Here is a 20,689-nt window from a genome sequence, read left to right on the forward strand (position 1 = left end):
ATTGTAAACGCAACGAATATATCGGCATTTAAATGTTTAAAACGAAAGTAGAAATTATATTGTAATACCTCATAATATTAACTCTTAGAATTCTGTATTCTTTAAGATAAAATAGCATATATAGGAATGTCGTATCCTTCACTTTATGTTCAAACAAGATTTAGAACATGGAAAATTATTATATATTCATCATGTTTTGTTTATTGTAGCAGCGAACGACCGTTTTGAAAATGGCAACAAACGGACAAGAAGCTAATCAGGAAATCTCGAGTGACATTATAGGCGAATGTATTGTAATTAAATCTTGCGGACCATGTATGAGAAAGCACACGCCTAGCGAAGCAACAGTATTTTGCAAAACCTGTAACGAGCAACTTTGTGAACCTTGCAGAAATAGTCATATAATTTATAAATTGGGCAACATGATACGGTTGTAATTGAGAATCTGGGTTCGGCACCAGTTGTTGTAATAATGAAAGATATGGACAAATGTCGCGAGCATGATAAAAAAATTAAGTTTTTCTGTAAAGACCACTCCAAGCTCTGTTGCAATACATGTGCGTTCATACACAGGAAGTGTGACAACGTCAATGAACTAGCCAGTATATCAAGCCAACAAGGACAGGAGTTGCAAGATTTGAACAATACGCTCATTAAACTGGAGACCGATATTTGTTCCATTATATCGGGCTGTTACAATTCAGAGACTGTATTAATTGAGACAATTGAACACATTCCAAAACAGCTTGATGAAATGAAGAATCGAATGATCGAGATCATTGCTAAAGCAAAATTAAAGATGATTGCAGAGCAGAAAATTTTAAAGCGGAGGAGATGAAGCGATTAAGCATAAGGACCAATGCTTCTTCAAATGAGGACATCCATGGACTGCTACCGGTTAGTTCAGCTCTTGTCAAACATGAACACCTCAACAAAAATATATCATCTCACACATTATGAAGGAGAAAATAAAAGATATAGAACCCATATTACTGAGCAGCGGAACAAACATATCACTATCACTTCAACTGTTGCCTTAAACTTTTCAAAACAGCTATCATCACTTCTGAAAGAGGAAGAAGGCATTGTAATACTGAACGTAGAGCGACACCTGACGTATAAAGGTTTGTTTTCTTATGACACAATTACTAACGATATAGGAGTATGATATTCAAACTTAAACTCAAGACGTTAGACCATGTGCCGTGTTATTTGCTAAGGGTAATAATTATGGCATTTATAATGCGATTTTGCTCATTATCAAACTTGACTGAGATCTTGTGGCCATAGAGATTCTCAGCAACTTTGATAAAGAATGCTTGATAAATGTGAATGCTAGAGTGTTTACAAACCAAGTGAGGATGGACTGGGAGCGCACGACGGACAAAGACCGATCCTAAAACTTCACCTGAGCAATCATGTGAACTAACAAGTGGTTTTATTCACCAATCTTAGCCATTTGTCCGAGATATTATAAAACCAATGTCTTGACAAAGTTTTACAATGATTAGGAAAAAAAATGCAACTTCTAGAGTGTTCGTAAGTTTTCTCTATAGTCATATAAGGAAAACTGCCCACCCCCCCTGGCGGCCATTGTTTTTAGACAGATCATTTGAGATATAATAAAAACAAGTTTCATGATGATTGGGCAAACAGTGTGACTTCTATAATGTTCACAAGCTTTTTTACTATATAAATATAAGGAAAATGCGCCATACCCACCTGGCAGCCATGTTTTTTGAAAGGACCGGAACCATTTTTGAACTCAACTCTCGTATCAAGGAAACACATGTGACCAAATTTCATGAAAATTGGGCAAAAATGTAACTTCTTGAGTGTGCACATGGTATCACTATATTCATATAGAGAAAACTGCCCCGCCAACTGGCGGCCATGTTTTCTCACCGATCTGAAACATTTTCAAACTCGTGCGAGATATCAATAAAACCAATGTTTTGACCAAGTTTCATCATGATTGAGCGATAATGGTGACTTCTAAAGTGTTCACAAGGTTTCTCTATAGCAAAATAAGGAAAACTGCCCCACCCATTGGCGGCCCATGTTTTTCAACGGACCGGAACCATTTTTAAACTCAACCAACATATCATTGAGACAAACATTTGACAAGTTACATGAAGATCGGGCATGAAATGTGACTTCTACAGTGTTTAGAAGGTTGTTTTTTGACATAGTGACCTAGTTTTTGACCCAGCATGACCCAGTTTCAAACTCGATCGAGGTATCATTGGAAAATCTTCTAACCAAGATTCATGAAGATTGGAAAGAAATGTGGCCTTAGAGCGTTTACAATGTTTCTCTATAGCCAAACAAGGAAAACTGCCCCGCACACTGGCGGCCATGTTTTTCAATGGACCGAAACCACCTTTGAACTCAACCAACATATCATTAAGACAAACATTTTGACAAAATTACATGAGAGATGGGCATGAAATGTGACTTGTACAGTGCTTACAAGGTTTTTCTTTTTTTTTTGACCTAATGACCTAGTTTTGACCCAGCATGACCCAGTTTCTAACAAGAAATGTGGCCTCTAGAGTGTTTATAAACAAATGTGGACGGACGGACAGACAGACGATCACAAAAGCTCACCTGAGCAATCAGGTGAGCTAAAAATGCAATAAAACTCTTGAAACAAGTCCTTATTAAACTGCATTTAAAATGTACTGATAATATTAGTTCATGTCACATTTTATTTAGAAATTATCAAACGTATCTTAAAAGTAACCCTCAAAACTTGCAAACAACAGTATCCAGATTAAGTTTGCAAATCCAGTTTATTTGCAAACTTATTTTTTTTATTTATTGAACAAATGTAATGAAATTTTGCATATTTGTAGGAGGCAATGAGAAATACATATACTTGAAAAAAAAGAGTTAAAATGTTTTTGGAAAGTAGAGTTATTTGATGATACAGTTGTCATCCCCCGTGTCTCCCCCGTTAAGAATTGCAATTCTCCAACGGGTGTTCTTTCCAGACGGGTGAATTTTACCTATATTTACAATAAATGTAATGTAAATATTATGTTTTGATTTCTGATTTAATGTTTACAATAATCATGTTTAAGTAATAATCGTAAGAAATATGTACTTTAATAAGAAAATAAACTGTTTGTAGATTTCTTTCCCCGTGGAATGTTGACGGGAGAACCCGTGGGGTTTTGACGGGAGATCCCGTCAATCCCCCATATCCATTAAACTCCAACGGGATTTTCAAGGGAGACCCAGCCATACTCCCATTTAAAATAAACCCAATGGGGGTTTGACGGGTGCCCACGTAACTCCAATTTATAAAAAACACCCATGGGAGTTTAACCGGAGAAGGGAGGGGGGATCAGACTGCAATAAACAGTTTATACCCATTGCAATATATTCCATTGTATAAATGGTAAAAGACACCAACTTTATTTAATAATTGATGTTTTCTTTTTAAGGTGTCAAAATCAATTTATAATTATTGAATTTTCTTAACGCAGTACGTTACTTTGAATAAATGTCTTTTTGTAAGAGATTAGACCCACATATTGATATTTCTGGAAAGATGAATTTAAAAACGTTCCATAATTTTAAAGACTCAATGTATAAATAATAAAGCGACTTATCTCGAAAATATATTACATTTACCTTTTGATAATCCAAACGTTGCTTTTATCCATTACTGTGATGATAAATACAATCCAGAAAGACAATAACATACGAAGCATACTTATTGTCATTCGAAATTGTATTATTGTGTTGTTTATTCCCGTTTGACACTTTTTGAAGTTTTTTTGCTCGAAATTTTGGGTCCGTCTATAATGCGTATATGACTCATATTCGCGAATATGAACGAAACGAGCGAATATGATCGAATATTGGCAATATTGATGCTTTTTCTGCAATGTTTTTATCAACAAATTACAGTTTAATGTAAAATATAATTAAGACTGTTAACATAAATAGAGCAATTTTCTAGCCATTATCATGTTTCGAACACTTAAGTCATGTTCGCGAATATGAACATTGTTTTAAGGCTACACACGACCAACAATATAACCACGACGACTCCACAAGACAAGGTTTACAGTTAACTCGTACCGAAGTCAACTCGCACGGTAGTCAACTCGCACGTTGTTTGGTCAACTCGCACGTAAGTCAACTCGTACATAAGTCAACTAGCACGGTTGTGAAACTATTGATGTGTTAATGGGTTCTAAATGATTTATTTATGCATAAACACAAATGAGAAATACTTTTAGTTTAGATTAATACTTTTTATTGCAATATTTTCACAAAATAACACATTTTATTAACAAATAGTGTTTACACCAGGTACATTAAGGAACATTATTACAGACAGTAAAGTACTTTTGAAAATATATTTTGTAAACTATTATTTTTAATTTTAATTAAAATATTAACACACATTATCAAAGATTTATCATGTACACAAGTAGACATTCATCGATATACTTTTAATATTTATTTCAATATTTACATACAGTATCAAAGCTTTACGATATGTACACAAGTAGACATACATCTATATACTTTTATTTTAATATTTATTTCAATATTTACACACATTATCAAAGCTTTGACATATATGTACACTAATAGTGTAATTTAATGAATAGGACATTAGACTGATAGAACTATGAATTAATAAGAATTTAATAATTTGTCATTAACAAATTAATGAAGATCCCGTTACCTATGGAAAACTTATTGCGCACACAATTATAAGTAAAACACGTATAACAATAATGTTAACGTGAGTACAAATACGTAAAGCTTAGTATCATATAAACCGCGTATATATGATTATCATACCTACATGTATTTAAACATTGTTGTACGAAAAGATTATTAATTTTACAATAATAATCAGTCATAATACAATTTTACAGAATCAAATGTGTATTTAATTAATAATTTAATAAAATTGCCCAACATTATTAAAATTTGAACATGAGTTACGGTTCTACATTAATTAATTAAATATTAAATTGTAAAGGATGACAAATTAAAAATATGTATTTTAGTATTTTATACTCCAGCCTTATTTCTAAGCAGCCCCTATCAGTAATAGCCTTATCTACCCCTCGATAATCAGTACCCTCATTAGCTCTGAATGACTGACAGATTAGCTGTTTATTGTAATTTTAGGGGTGGGAAATAGGATATGGTGTTTTCAGGTATTGTTACTTTGTTGACTTATTAGGTGACATATGGTTTATTATAACAATTTCAAATTAACAATTAAAGTGATATTATGGGCATGTTTCACTGTTGAATTGAGCTGAACATAATTAACAGGTCAAAAGAGTTAGTTTAAATGTGGTTACTGACCAATTATCTGCAACTCATCTTGCTACCAGTTGTTTATAAAAGTATATATTATAATCGATATTTTACATGACTCACCCAGTCCTCTAAGCCGAAATGATCCGTAAAACAAATAGTGTATTTGTGTCGTATGAACGAATCTGCACTAAAACTAAATTTAGATTCACATCGTAAATCGAATCTTGTGTGTCGTCAGTTGTCAAAACGAAACTACGGTTGATATTCAAATGCATTATTTTTCTCTTTCCGGGATATTGTTTTAGTATGTTGATGCTGCATTAACAAATATAAGTGTATAAGAAGTGAAAACACCAAAATAAACAACGGTTGCGATAGACACCTTTAAACTGTAATATTCCTATAATATCACTTTAACATAGTAACGTATGAGCATTTCAAAATCTTTCATAGCTTATTAAAAAAGTAGAAAATATTAGCTTATATAAAATTTATAACAATTAAAAAGAATTAGAAATTAGAATACAAATAATTAACAAAAACAAAACATGAACGCGGAAAAGAAGATCTCTACAAAGACTACAAAGACATTTCACAAATGTCACGAAAAACCACTTAAATGTTCACTCGATCTTAACAGAATAAATATATTGGGAAGAATTATATTCATAGAAGAATTTCCACATCAAAAATGTTAGATAACCATTTTAAAACAGCCGATATCTGTTGATATTCGCCCCTTTCGCAAATATGAGTACTAAACACACTTTAGTCGTACCGGGCACATATCAGTGAAAGGGGGGAAAATTACATATCTTTAGGGAATGGGTAACCTATGGTCTTAAAAATCGATTAGGAATTAATACGGGCAAAAGCCCGCGAAGCGGGCGTTGACCGTTCATACATATGGATATTTAGACCATAAAATTACATAAGAATACCATATAGGGATGCGTCTCAAAAAAATTTGCCACGCGACATATATTTTCGCGATGCTATTTATGACCTTGAACAAATCAAAAACACTTTGACATATGTTAAATCACATGTAAATACATACCTCAGGAAAAATTATATCAATGACATCATAATTGTGTAGCGAATTGCACTAAATATTCTCGCATTATTTGTTTTTCTTCGCAACCGTTCCAGAATTAAGTCATTACTCAATTATCTCCCTGAATGCTTTTCTTCAGTGGGTATAAGCCGAAGACTGGTTCACTACATATAGTGACAGTCTTTACCAAACACAATTTAGGTGAACATAACCCTTCTTTAATATATTGCCGAATCTCAGATTTCTGTCGAATGTATTTGCTTTGATCTTTTCGATGTCTTATTGTTATTATTATCCTGACAAATCACAAACGCTTGTTAAAAAAATATTTGTTTTAAACATTATAGTTGGCATCTCTATTCTTCCAGTATTCTCGCGGTATTTCAATAACGACACCCTACTGTTTATTTGTCAGAATTTGTGACGCATTTTCCATTCGCTCTCAGAAAGAAGTTTTACGTGTGATCATGAGCAATATTCTGGTAAGTTGTCGTTGTTATCCACCAGAAACACATTTATTCACAAAACTTAAAGATATTCCGATCTAACTTTTTAGTCTTTTAGCTTTAATTTTTAACGTATTAACACCTCGTCTGCTCGCACTTTACCGATATCCCAAAAGGTTACATATCACTATAATTAGTTTAGGCCTAAAGCCACAAATTCCGATACCGTTGGATTTTCGTACCACAATCTTACGTAAAAATCTTCCAGATTCGAAATCAACAAAAAAACAAGACATTTATAAATTGTCTGCATTATTTATCAAATTTTAAGATATTTGTTGGTTTTCCGTTTTTAGAAGCTGTTCTGCCAAGGCAAGAGCTGGGCATCATACAAGCCATTCTATCCAGCAAAACTGACAGTTTTGGTTTACAGAAATCAACAAAGGAGGGATTCCTGAACTATCAAAATGTCCAAGCTAAACATACAGTTATTATCTGTGGTGATCTTTATTGGTTCTGTTTGTTTACTTGGATGGAACATGTGTGAACTTTTATAGAACTTTGAAAAGTCTATATATGTCTATCTATAAACAAAAATTAGCTATGGTATAATAAGATCAGATGTTCAAACAATGTCAAAGGTTTGTTAAATACACAATTTGAAGGCAATTATGCTGAAAAAATATGAAAGTTCCCATGCAAATTTTGTCTTTATATCGACAAGTGTCTGCCGATAATTGTCAAACTAGTAATACAAAACTTACCACAAGTATGTAAAAGCACTAAGTACCTGTGATCATTTTTAGTAAGATAGTGTAATTCTAAACAGTAGAAGTCAGTGATATACAGAAAGCTCCAGGCATGGCTTTCAATACGTAGTGTGTGTTATTTGACAGTCTAAAAACTGAACATTATTATTATTATTATTTATACCGAATTATGCGACTATCGACCGCTTACACATAGATATTGTGAGTATTTATTAAACATTATTATTATTACTATTATAATTTATACCAAATTATGCGACTATCGACTGCTACTCATAGATAGTGTGCGTATTTATTGACCTGGCGTGGCGGAATTAACCTCTGACTTATGCAAGTTATGGTTATCACAAAATACGACCAACGTGGAGGTTATAATACATTATTTATCCCGTTAATGCTTGGTAACTGATTGGTTACCGTTGGGAATTTCCTACACAGTAATGCGCTGGACGGTCGTGATACTCCGCCCCGAATGATCAATAAATACAAACAATATGCTGAATAATTTTAATTTTAAAAAGGTAACAATTGAATCTTCTTCAAATTTGTATATTATCTATTTCAATGCATTAAATACTTGAAACTTCTACGTGTTGTTTTTTTGCCATTCTGATAATTTTATTCATTTTGTCCTTAATTAAAAAAGAGATTTTAAACATTTATTATGAATAAATCTGAAGGAAAAGTTATTCGTTCGCGTGGGCGCCGGAAGTTGTTGCCAATCAGGATGCTGGAATCGCGGCAGTGCCAGCCGAGGATAAAAACCATCTAGAAACAGTTTTCACAAAATTTGGCAGACATTTCGGAGTGCATAATTACTGTAACATTAAAAGACAAGAGTTCCTCAACACAAAGCGTGGTAACCTGTCAATAATGGATTACATTTCGGAATTAAAAAGAAAGGCCGAACACTGTCAATATGGGGAACAAAAAGAAGGGTTAATATGTGACATGATCATTAATGGCGTGAATGACACAAAGTGTAGTGAAAAGCTAATGGAGATACCGGTTACACAACTTACCATCGAACGTGTCGTGCAGGTTTGTAGGCAAATAGAATTGACCACATCTCGCATCAAATCACTGGGCGAAAGCCCCTCACGTTAACATCGCTAAAACGCTTCAAAACCCTCATAAGCAACAAAAATACTGTGCCAAGTGTTGCAGAAAACATGAAGTAAGGAAATGTCCCGCCTATAAAAAACAGTGTGACAATTTCGGTTTGGCCATTTCAAGGCATCCAAATTATGTCCTGCAGTCGGTGGGGCATCGCGTCAACAAACGGGGATATCACACAGAGGGGCACGTGGCTATGGACGTAGACTGCGTCATCGCGGAAGTGATCGGTGAATCCACCGTGGGTATCGGGGCCGTGGAGGTCAACGACGTGTCAACTACACAGAAGCCCAGGAAGACCAGGTCGAGGAAATGTTTAACCAGTTTGAACATGCGGATGTGAACGACGTATTTATCGAGTGAAGATAATCATGAATGGTCCGCTAACTTGAAAATAGGGTGTAAAACGGTAAAATTTGAAATCGACAGTGGCGCAATGTGCAGTGTCATGTCATATGGAACAGCGAAGCTACTTGAAAAGGTTGCACCAATCACAAGGAGTGATGTTATTATTAGCGGTGTCAATGGGCCAGCAATGAAGGCGCTAGGAATGATAACATTGCTGTGCGAGCATAAAAATATCAAGCGTTCGGTTATTTCCAGATTATGAACACTCCAAGAGGCATAAACTTGCTTAGAAGGGATGATTCAGTTGATTTTGGGCTGATCATGAGAATACACACCGCAAGACTTGAAACAGAATATATCATTGAGAAATATAGTGACGTCCTTGGGGTAGAGATTGGGTGTATACCGGGCGAGTACGAGATTAAAATCGATAATTCAATAGAACCAGTAGTTCATGCACCAAGACCGGTTCCAGTCGCGATTCGTGAACAATTGCTAGCTGAACTAAAACACTTAGAGAAATGCAACATTATTGCTAAAGTAACGGAACCTACGCAATGGGTCAGTAGTTTGGTGTGCGTAAGGAAGAAAAACGGAAGAGTGCGAATATGCATTAACCCCACAGATTTAAACCGCGCAATCCGAAGAGAACATTATCCAATGAACAGTTTTGATGATGTTGCCACAAGATTGAATGGGAGTAAATACTTTACAACGCTGGTCGCGAATATGGGTTATTACCAAATAAAATTAACTGAAGAGAGCTCGAAGCTCACAGCGTTTAATACTCCGTTCGGCAGGTACCGATACCTGCGGATGCCGATGGGCGTGAAGTGTTCGAGTGAAGTGTTCCAACGGTCCATGGAACAGAACTTTGGTAACATTGACGGGGTAGAAATAATTGTTGACGACATTTTGATTCATGGTAGAACACTGGAAGAACATAACAGGCGTTTAGAAACGGTGCTTCAAAAGGCACGTTCAATTAATCTGAAGATGAATAAGAAAAAGTGTATGTTTGCCAAGCCGGAAGTGGACTATGTAGGTCACAAACTGACTGGAGACGGAATGAAACCGACAGATCAAAGAGTGAAGGCGATAGCAGACATGAGAGAGCCAGAAAGCTTCAGTGGGCTGGAAACTGTGTTAGGCATGTTATGTGTCTAAGTTCATCCCAAATCTCAGTGAGTTGAATGCACCACTGCGCGATATGAAAAGGCTAGAAACGTGGAGCTGGGGTGACGAAGCGAAGCGCGCGTTCAATAAAATAAAAGAAGCTCTTGTTTCAACAAAAGTACTTCAGTACTACGACTTGAAAAAACCTGTCACACTCACAGTAGACGCATCAATAAAAGTCCTGGGAGTCGCGATAATCCAACAGGACCGTGTTGTGGCATATGCGTCACGTGCGCTCACACCGACAGAGCAACGGTACGCTCAGATTGAAAAAGAAATGCTAGCCGTTGTATATGGCTGTGAAAAATTCCACAAACTGCTATATGGCCGAGATACTTTCCTAGTGGAATCTGATCAAACCGTTGGAGTCGATTATAAAGAAAGAAATACATAAAGCTCCGCTAAGGATTCAACGAATGATTTTGAAGCTTCAACCGTATGACTTCAACCTCGTGCACAAAAGCGGCAAGGACACGGGTCTAGCAGACTGCCTCAGCAGATTACCGTAAGAAAATCAAGATGAGTAAACTATCGATGAAGAGTTGATGGTTTTGAAGCTCGACACGCTGTCGTGTTCAAACCATGACAAAATTGCACGCGCAACACAAGCGGATGAACAATTCCAAGTACTGGCAAAGGTAATCATTCGAGGATGGCCAGAAACGAAGTGCGAAGTTCCAGTTGAAGCCGTTCCATTTTGGGATTACCGCGTTGAAATATCAATCTACAATGGAGTTCTGTACCGAGGGGAACGCGTGTGTATCCCGAAAGAAATGAGAACAGAAACTTTGAAAGCGATACATACGTCGCATTTAGGGGTAGTGAACTGTAAAAAGAGGGTTAGTATTTTGGCCCGGCATGAACAAACAAATTGAAGATCTTGTTGGCAAGTGTAGTGCGTGTTTAATGCATCGCAAGATGAGCCAAAAGGAGCCAATGATCATTTAACCAGTACCTGAGCTACCCTGGAGCAAAGTTGGAATGGACTTATGTGAACAAGAGGGTAACAATTACCTAATCATTGTAGACTACTTCTCCAACTTCATTGAAGTAGCACCATTGCAAAGAGACACTCGAAGGAGCACCATCTTAAAACACATCAAGCAAAACGTGGCTCGTTATAGAATCATGGACTCAATCATCTCGGACAACGGTCCACAGTTCACCAGTGCTGAATTCCGAGAATTCATCGAAAAATATGGCATCACCCATATTACGTCGTCGCCTTTGCACCAACAAACAAACGGCCTTGCTGAAAAGGCTGTAAAAACCGTGAAAAATCTTATTAAAATGTGTAGCGAAACAGGGGGCGACATCTACTTAGCCCTGTTAGAACTAAGAAACACACCACGCGATAACATCGGATCACCGATGCAACGTTTGATGGGTCGACACGCAAAAACATCAAAAATTCTACTACGACCAACACGCGAAGAGCAAGGACAATCTTCAGCCAGGGGACGCAGTACGAATTAAAACCCCATCTGGCTGGAAACCGGCAGAGTATGTGAAACCGTCCGAATACCCGCGATCACATATCGTTAAGGCAGGCGAATCGGGGCGCGAATATCGCCGAAACACGGACATGCTAATGAAAACCAAGGAAAAACCACACATTAACACAGCAAACAATGACGTGTACATACCGGCACCCACAGCGCCAACAGAGACGGTAGCAGAACAACCATCAACCACTCCAAATCACGAAAACAGTGCTAGTGCGAGACCGAGCGAAACTCGTGACAAACCGTGGAAAGAGAGTGTACAAGACACTGTTAGAAAGAAAACGAGGTCAGGAAGAGAGGTTCACAAACCGATACGGTTAAATGACTATGTGTAAGATGTGAAGTGCAAAACATGTGTCATATGACTGCCTTATTGTAGTGCAAAATAAACTTATTAATAAACTGCTTAATAACTATCATTCGGTAATATTGGTATTTGTATAAGTAAGATGTATCGTGGTAGTAAATGCATAATGTTCTTGAAACTGTACTATCATAACGAGCAAGGAACAGTTTGTACACATTTATTTTTATCATATCAAACTCTTGGTTAATGTTAAAGATTTAGTGCCTTCAGCGCTTTGATTTTTCTCCAAACAACAAAATGTTCATGAAATTTTCACAAAAATCCAATACTTAATTATTTTTGGGTGTATCTACTTTCTAGTTTGTTTTGGTTGGGGATAAACACAGTTTGTTATCATATCCCAGCTGAAACCCGACATTTACTGTATCTGGCATTTGTCATTTTGTCCTGAACAAGCTTGAATCCGAGATAACAGAGACAATTTTTTGGAAAGTTAGCAAACATGTATTTTAGTGAATAATTTTGTCTTACATGTTGTTTAATTGTTAATTTGATTTTATGAAGTTCAATTGCATATTTAATTTAAAAGAAGTTCTTCATTACTTCAAGTGCATTTTATTCATATGGAATATTCTATGTTCAATAACAATTTAACACTCAGAGGTTTAAAAGAAATTCCCACTATGATTTTATAAAAAAAACAGTTTATAATGTGTTACTACAGGTTATGTCATTTGCTTTCTTTCATAAACCTATTCGCATATGTAACGATAGAGTAGTTGATGTATCATGTGTTTATAATTTAAAAAAAAAGAAAGAACAGGGGATGTCATGTATTGTAATGTAAGGGACACAACTCGTATTGTCTTGTTAAAGCATGCAGTTATGAGTTACTTGTATTGAGGTTTATATATATGTGAAACTATGAATAAAGCCATTTGTTAGTTACCCACCGACGAGTTCAGAGTTATTACACAGAAAATGTGTACGCAGAAGTACAAACATGTATGTCGAAGTACAAATTGTCCTTTGACGTACACATATATACATCGAAGTGTATTTTATATTTATGTCGACGTGCAATTATTGTATTTCGACGTAGATTTCTCTTTTTAACTTGTAGGTCTTCTTGACTTTCAACCCAAATGGTACGCCATAGTATGTCTTTAGGGTTATCTAAAGAATGCTCCCACTTAAAGGATCAATACAGAGACCTCCCAGTGACTAAGCCAGTTAGCAGTCACCTCATCCACTATACCACAGACACCGAACCAGCTATAACTTCCTGTGGCTAGAAAACAAAAAATATAAGATGCTAGATCTTTAAGCTTGGAACATGTAACTCGTTTTAAGATTGATTTTTTTGGATGCATTACTTAATTATTGCAACAATTATAATATTTTGAACACAATCATGTCCATATATTTATTAAAAATACATGGTTATAAAAAACTTAAAAAGCTTTTACCCGTAAATTAGGTAGCACCTATAATCATATTAAAAGGGAAAATGTGTCAGACAATGTACCCCCAAGACAATTCATCCCCTGGACAATTCACTCCAGAATTTGATTTCCTTGGACAATTCACCCCCAAGACAATTCGACCCCATATTTTTATATGAGATTGTATTGTCATTTGCTTTTGTCATATTTTAAAATAAGTTGTGAACAGATGTTTGGGGTTATAATTTTGACTGTGAAGCACAATTTTGATGTGAAGATAATAAATGTAGTATGTAAATGAAAGATGACATAGTGTTTTTTGTCAAATGCAATCCAGCCAATGTTTTTTCTATAAACTGTGTTACAACATATAAAATTAAATCAAATTAAGTATTTTGTATTTATAATATTTGTGCATTGGATTTAAATAATATAATTAGGTTACTATTTTATTATTTAAGTACTTTGTCAAATATTGAAGTAGATTAATTTGTTTCATTTAATTCTTAGAATTTTACATTATGACAATTACTTATTTATTTATGTTAGATGTAATAATTAATTTAATAAAATATAATGGTTTAATTGATAAGAAAACCTTAATTAAAGAAAGGAAATTTAATCTGGCTGGAAGCGTTCTATTAATGGGTATTACAATCAAGCATTCACACCCCTGACAAGGCTTTATCAAAGTGTCAAAATAGATAAACAAAGACTTCAGTTACACACATTGACAAATAATTATGTTGGGCTGGGCAATTCTAAGACCTGGTATTGTATTAAAAAATTCCATTTTTGTTCACCTGATATTTTGATTATTATTTTTATTTAACTGCCTATAAACTTAAGTGTTTCATTAAAAAAAAAAAAAATATTCTTATTAGCCATTAAGTTGTTGGATTTTCTCTCATTGAAGAATTAGTGATAGAAGTTGTGTTTTGTAATGTTGTGTATTGAAACATATTTTAGTCTGCAATTATCAGTATTCATTTAAAATCCAGTAATTCACACCATTTTATGTTATAATTTTTAAAATGCTACTTATACACGAATCCCTCATGATTTATTAAATCTACTTTTATACCGCTAGTATGCTCCTCATAAAAATGTTTTGAAATGTAATGTACTTTTTACAAAAATTGTACTCAATTCAAGTCCACTTCAATCATACAGTATGTTAACTCATTCCATACTGCAGCCTTATCTCTAAGCAACCCCAATCAGTTATAGCCTTATCTACCACTAGATAATCAGTACCCTCATCAGCTCTAAAAGCCTGACAGTTTATCCGTTTAGGTTACAATATACTAAATTCTCGTTTCATGTAGGGCTGTACTCGCTAAAAAAATATCATAGCTGACTCGAAGGCATGTTTAACATCTTAAACTGTTGTTCGGGTTTTATCTTTCGGAGATAATGGTAGGGCATAAATAGGTGTTCACGACCGAATCGCTGAAATATGATAAAGTTGAAGACTTTAGTAAAGCCTTGCACTGAAAAAGGTTACATTCCACTAAGAAACGACCGAAAAAAAAGTTGCAAAAACAGTCGATTTTGATTATCGTCAAGTTCCTTTTTGGTTTGAACATGACATGTCTTTTTTATTGCATAAATCGATTCCGCTTAGAATGGCCTTTAAGAAAAGGTATGGTTATGGGGGTCTCTATGTGCAAAATGTTGAATTTATTTTCGCTCAAAGTTGTCGCTTTTACATTGAATTATATAGGACAACTATTTAGTATATTGTGACCTAAACGCAAACGTGGCCTAGTTACAAAGGAGCTGTATTTACAGAAAATCATCATTTTTGTGGTGGCATATGACGCGTTTTGGCAAATTTCACGGAACAAATGCGTTTGTTTCATGAATTTAAGGAGCATTGTGAGTTTTTAAGAATAAAATGCGTTTTAAGAGGAAAATAAGAGGATAAACGTACACAAACTCGTCTTGAGCTTCTCAAATCGCAACAATTTGTGCTGAAAGAACTCATGAACACGTTTTAATAGTTGTTTACTTCTTTTTCTACATAGCTTGTAACAATATTACAGTATTTTGACCGATTGTTATTATTAAGGGTAATCGTTTTACTGCTGAACGCCCGTTATAAATCAAAGCTCCGACCGCGAAAGCCAGATGGCTTATCAGGCGTTATAATAAAATGCATTTTCAAGCATTTCTACGTGAAAGATCGGTCTGAAATTTGGCAAGCACATACAAAATAGGTTTATAAGTAACGAGAAGTGCTTATTTTTCGCGATGTTAACAGTAAACGTTGTCTTATAGGTTACAATATACTAAATACTCGTTTCATGTAGGGCTGTACTCTCTAAAAAAAATATCATAGTTGACTCGAAGGCATGTTTTACATCTTAAACTGTTGTTCGGGTTTTATCGTTCGGAGATAATGGTAGGGCATAAATAGGTGTTCACGACCGAATCCCTGAAATATGATAAACTTGGAGACTTTAGTAAAGCCTTGCACTGAAAAAGTTTACATTCCACTAAGAAACGACCGAAAAAAAAGGTGCAAAAACAGTCGATTTTGATTAGCGTCAAGTTCTTTTTTGGTTTGAACATGAAATGTCTTTTTTATTGCATAAATCGATTCCGCTTAGAATGGCCTTTAAGAAAAGGTATGGTTATGGGGGTCTCTATGTGCAAAATGTTGAATTTATTTTCGCTCAAAGTTGTCGCTTTTACATTGAATTATATAGGGAAACTATTTAGTATATTGTGATCTTTATTGATACCTTTATGGGTGTGAAAAAGGTTGTTTTTAGGTGTTGTTACTTTGTTGACTGATTATGTGACAAATATTTTATTATCATATTTCCCATTTAAAAATAAATATAGTAATTTTATGAAAATTTCGAAATCTTGCATAACTTACCAAATAAAAAACATTAGATTATTTCCAAATAATATATCCAATACCATTATTATTTATTTATACACTTTTTACAAATATAAACTGTTTTAATGAATAAAAACAATCTTAAATAAAACAAAAACACATAATTAATTATTTAATGACATAAAAACAATAATAAGATATTGTTTATAATAAGATATTGTTAATAATAAAAACAAACATCAATAGATAAAAAGCACAGTTATGTTTCAATTGCAAGTAATTTTATGAAAAAAAAGAAAGAAATTCTGAGAACATCTTAATATGCTTTTATTAGAACTTCATAAAAATAAAAAAAAAGAATACAAATAACTATCCTTAGAAAACAGATATTTGTTATTACTAAATCATGAACAAACAGCAAAAGAACAACAACAAAAATTGTCCAGGGAGCAGGGGTGAATTGTCTAGGGGGTGACTTGTCTCCTGGGGTTGAATTGTCTTGGGGGTGAATTGTCTCGCTTCCGTGGAAAGATCAAGGGCAATAGTTTCACAAGCGAAGAAGCCGGCCTTGTCTTTGGTTGTATTTTCAATGCAATTTGCCTTAGCGCTATGTTATGACACTGACACAAATAGGCGTTATTGTGTCACTTTCTGTTTTGATGAAATGGATTTGACTGTTTGCGGCCTTTCGGAACTTGAAATTTGGGCAAAAATATATCCCCTGCCCCCTTAATGAATGTTATCCACTTTTTTGTTGTTGGTATTGTATGTATTTACTACTACCAAAATTTTGTTGGTCAAATGTTTAAAAAAAAAATCCAATAATTGAACAATGATAAAATTATTCACATACTTAAGTGCAATTCAGTGTCGTTACAGTACTGTAGATCTCGTCTGTGTGGTAAAACAAGTGTATCTACTGTAGATTATTTTAAATTTATTGAACATCATTTTTTCACACCTGAGAAGGTTTACGTCTGCTGCATCTTTTAGGCTTGAAAGCCACAGGTTGTGAACAATTGTGTGCATGTGTGCATATATTTTATTTCTTAGTTCCTTCCTCACCTGAATAATTACATGACAGTGTGTGATGATGAATATGTATTATCATGCTTATGACAATGTGTTGACCCGGAGCTCCTGCAGTTAAGACTCAAAATGTGAGAAGAATTTTCAATATTAAGAGCTTAATTCTATGCATTAATCTCTGACTCACTGAAAAACATTAGTTTACATGGTCTTGTGCCATGTGAGTCAACCAGAGTACCTAACTTAAGCTCCACCTATATTATATTGTCACCACCGAAACAATTTACATGGACCCTGGTCCCAGAATGGAAATCGAATACTGGTTGCTGGTGTGACTGCACCAAATTGGCCTTTATTATCAGGCGATCAATTACTTGTAAATGAAAATCTACGGCGGAAACTTTTTCACATTATAATTATTATTAATATTTATTATTGTTACAGTAACATGTAAGTTGTGTCAATACCATCAGTGAATTCGTAGAAATATGGGATATTACGTAACCGAATGCATTGATGGTGTGTACATCACAATTTCAGCAAGAAAAGATTTTTCAGATACCAAATAGACAATGTTATGTTTTAAGTTTCTTTTTGATAAATTAATGCAGTTGTTTTTTACTAACAATATAATATCACCACTATTGAATGCCCATAATCTATATGCTGTTAGTTTGTTAGTTTCCATTTTTATTTAATGTCATTTATTAATATAAAAAAAATCCAAATAGTGCCTTATGCCCTCTTAAATACATGCATCCAGTCTTATCTTATTTTGTCATCTTAGACCCTTAGAGAGCACAGTCACCCACGGTTTATTAGATTACAATCAGTAACACAGTAACTGATAAGCTGAAGGACACACTCCACACAAATATCTTATTATCTCCAGGTCATACTATCTTGAGATTTGAGTTTTTTTTTATTAATTTTAAATGAATACGAAATAAGTTGTTTTTTATTTAGGAAAACAAGTATTATAATAATTGTTTTAAACAATGTGTTGGCATGGTAAATCTATCAGTTGTATTTGATTTAATTATTGAGAATGATGGACTAATAAATCTGCAGATTAATTTCACAAAGACAATATTATCAGTTTTAAATACATAGTTTTATTTGTTTGTAATACTACTGGCAATTTTCTTTGTTTTTTTTCTACAAATCCTTACTTTTTGTTTAAACAAGTGTTATATTTTTATGCTTCCCGAAATACAATTTTGGCGGAACATATAGTGGCCAGTTTGTCCTTCCTTCCTTCCTTCCTTACTTCTTTACGTCACACTTTTGTTACGGTTTCTCATAGCGCCTTCAATACTTTACCGATCTCTTTCATATTTGGCATGTAGGTACCTGGCATGGACCTCTGCCTTTTGAAGAGGTTTGAGGTCACTGGGTTCAAGGACAAGGTCACCGATGCTAATAATAGATTTTCCGTCACGCTTTTGTTACAGTTTCTCATAGGGCCTTCACTACTTTACGGATCTCTTTCATATTTGGCATATAGGTACCTTGCATGGGCCTCTACCTTTTGATGAGGTTTGAGGTCAATGGGTTCAAGGTCAAGGTCACCGAGGCCTAATAATAGATTTTCTGTCACGCTTTTGTGACAGTTTCTCATAGGGCCTTCACTACGTTACTGATCTTTTTCATATTTGGCATGTGGGTACCTTGCATGGACCGTTACCTTTTGATGAGGTTTGAGGTCACTGGGTTCAAAGTCAAGGTCACCGAGGCTAATAATAGATTTTCCGTAACGCTTTTGTTACAGTTTCTCATAGGGCCTTCACTACTTTACCGATCTATTTCATATTTGGCATGTAGGTACCTTGCATGGACCTCTACCTTTTGATGAGGTTTGAGGTCACTGGGTTAAAGGTCAAAGTCACCGAGGCTAATAATATATTTTTCCGTCACACTTTTGTTGCAGTTTTTCATAGCGCCTTCAATATTTTACTTATCTCTTACATATTTGGCATGTAGGTACCTTGCATAGACCTCTACGTTTTGATGACGCTTGATGTCATTTGGGGTCAAGGTCATAGAGGCTAATAATAGATTTTTTAAGTGGTTATTAACACATAAATTTACAAAGCGCATCATCGGGGAGCATCCGTCGTTTTTAACGATACTTGTTTTTAGGAATGTACTAAGGAGTTATAATGCTAGGGTCAAAAAGTGATTGAAAAAGTACCGAACAAATATTTGTGCGAATGGTTTGTCACTGGGCCAATTGTTGTTCTGCTCATTTGACACTTTACATTAAAACTTGTTGTTCAATGTCATACGTTGGCAGTCATTTAGTCCATCCCAAAAAAGGGACCTTTTACACAATTCAATATTCAGACTCATAATTTAAGATTCAATGTGACAGACTTACAATTGATATAAGGGCTTCTAAATGCTCATCGCGCATCAAAGATGATAAACAGTCTCTGGAAAAACCACAATGAGATTTCAATCAGGCAACATTCATTTTAATTTGTTCCCTGCATTTCATAAGCACTTTTTATATTGATCATTATATTGCTCATTATCATCCATAAATAAACATTTAAAATGTATTTACACTTTCTTTTGAACATTCTCTCCAAATGCTTTGTGACACTATTTCCAATATTCTATCAGAAATTGTGTTTTTGTTTTGTCTCTTATTAATCCTTCACTACTTTACGGATCTCTTTCATATTTGGCATATAGGTACCTTGCATGGACCTCTACCTTTTGATGAGGTTTGAGGTCACTGGGTTCAAGGTCAAGGTCACCGAGGCCTAATACTAGATTTTCTGTCACGCTTTTGTTACAGTTTCTCATAGGGCCTTCGCTACGTTACTGATCTTTTTCATATTTGGCATGTGGGTACCTTGCATGGACCGTTACCTTTTGATGAGGTTTGAGGTCACTGGGTTCAAAGTCAAGGTCACCGAGGCTAATAATAGATTTTCCATCACGCTTTTGTTACAGTTTCTCATAGGGCCTTCACTACTTTACCGATCTATTTCCTATTTGGCATATAGGTACCTTGCATGGACCTCTACCTTTTGATGAGGTTTGAGGTCACTGGGTTAAAGGTCAAAGACACCGAGGCTAATAATATATTTTTCCGTCACACTTTAATTACAGTTTTTCATAGCGCCTTCAATATTTTACTTATCTCTTACATATTTTTTGGCATGTAGGTACCTTGCATAGACCTCTTCCTTTTGATGACGCTTGATGTCATTTGGGGTCAAGGTCATCGAGGCTAATAATAGATTTTTAAAGTGGTGTTTAACACATAGATTGACAAAGCGCATCATCGGGGAGCATCCGTCGTTTTTAACGATACTTGT

General features: G+C 34.9%; 1 protein-coding gene across 1 annotated transcript in view; it reads left to right on the plus strand.

Moving 5' to 3' along the window:
• Positions 1-1,023: 1,023 nt before the first annotated feature.
• LOC127836014 (uncharacterized) overlaps positions 1,024-20,689 on the plus strand; it is a 41,477-nt gene continuing 21,811 nt past the window's right edge. Inside the window, exon 1 of the mRNA XM_052362434.1 lies at positions 1,024-1,124. The gene's annotated coding sequence lies outside the window, so the exon portion shown is untranslated. The remainder of the gene's footprint in view (positions 1,125-20,689) is intronic.

Source organism: Dreissena polymorpha, chromosome 6 (assembly GCF_020536995.1).
Source record: "Dreissena polymorpha isolate Duluth1 chromosome 6, UMN_Dpol_1.0, whole genome shotgun sequence".
NCBI lineage: Eukaryota > Metazoa > Mollusca > Bivalvia > Myida > Dreissenidae > Dreissena > Dreissena polymorpha.